This window comes from Portunus trituberculatus, chromosome 45 (genome assembly GCF_017591435.1).
Source record: "Portunus trituberculatus isolate SZX2019 chromosome 45, ASM1759143v1, whole genome shotgun sequence".
Taxonomy (NCBI): domain Eukaryota; kingdom Metazoa; phylum Arthropoda; class Malacostraca; order Decapoda; family Portunidae; genus Portunus; species Portunus trituberculatus.
The window spans coordinates 7094980-7095388 of NC_059299.1; positions in this window are offsets into that span (position 1 = coordinate 7094980).

Consider the following 409-nt stretch of genomic DNA (forward strand, 5'->3'; position numbering starts at 1 on the left):
GAGAAGGAAATGAATGCAGAACAAATGGAATAAAGGAATGAAAGATATAAGGTGATAGAAATACTGTACATGAACGTAATCTTGAATGTTTTTTTTTTTGTCCCATTTCGTTTGATGCTTAAAAAAAAAAAAAAAGGTGTTTTGGGTTCTGAGAGGTGTCCAAGCGCACGGGTTCGAATCCTGTCCACGGTCAGAGTGTAGGTTGGGCTTCCTCACTCGGGGCAACGGGCTTTGAGGTAGAAGGTACCCCAAAAAGTACCCCCTTTAGCCCATAAATTCCAGTCAAAAGTCCACATGGTATAAAAAAGAAAAGAAAATGTTGAGTGTGACAGTGAAGAGAGGGAAATGAATACAGAACAAATAGAATAAAGGAATGAAAAGATAAAAAGGTGATGGAAATACTGTGCAC